This window comes from Mustela lutreola, chromosome 7 (genome assembly GCF_030435805.1).
Source record: "Mustela lutreola isolate mMusLut2 chromosome 7, mMusLut2.pri, whole genome shotgun sequence".
NCBI lineage: Eukaryota > Metazoa > Chordata > Mammalia > Carnivora > Mustelidae > Mustela > Mustela lutreola.
This window is the reverse complement of record NC_081296.1, coordinates 106,028,605-106,029,306: the sequence shown is the minus strand read 5'-3', so window position 1 is coordinate 106,029,306 and position 702 is coordinate 106,028,605. Positions and strand designations below refer to the sequence as shown.

Here is a 702-nt window from a genome sequence, read left to right as displayed (position 1 = left end):
AGCTTGAATGAACATATTTTGTATTTAAATGCCTTTTAAATCTTTTCTGATTATGAATTTTTGCAACCTTATGGCAGAAAATTTTTTAAAATACAGAGAGGTTTCAAAATTATAGCCTTAATTCCCTGAGATAATCATTGTTTACACTGTGTTGTATTTCTGTATAATTTTTATCCAACACAGATCACATCTATACCTTATATTTTTGTAAAATGAGAAGCATACAAGAATTTGCATGTCATCGGTGCACAGGTGCCATGCTAATCTTCCTGTATTGTTGCAATCTGGGTACAAATGTTGCTGAAATATTGTACATAAAATTTTATATTACACGTTGCGTTTTCAATTTCTACTATATTTTAACTTTGCCCACAGCAGGATTTCTTTTCAGTCTGAGTCCTTCAGGCCAAATCTAATTTTCTCTAGTTGCTGGAGGAATTTCTGACATAGAAAGTATTTTCAATCCAGGGGGAAGGGCAAGCATTCTCTTTCCAAATCCCCAGGGGTACACTTGTGCAAATTTGTCAAACTTATGTTTTTAGGAAGATGCTAAGGTGTGGATGCTGTGACTGGTTTTAAATTCATGCCCCATTTCCTAGAGCACTTTTTAAAAATGTAGAAAGGAAAACAGTCATTCTCACTATAGTGCCACTACTCCCAAAACATCATGCCACAGATTTTATAACATCAATATGATGGCCA

At 34.2% G+C, this 702-nt stretch overlaps 1 pseudogene; it reads right to left on the bottom strand.

The window, feature by feature from the left end:
• Positions 1-208: 208 nt before the first annotated feature.
• LOC131837449 (U6 spliceosomal RNA) lies at positions 209-309 on the bottom strand (annotated as a pseudogene).
• Between the last annotated feature and the right edge of the window lie 393 nt (positions 310-702).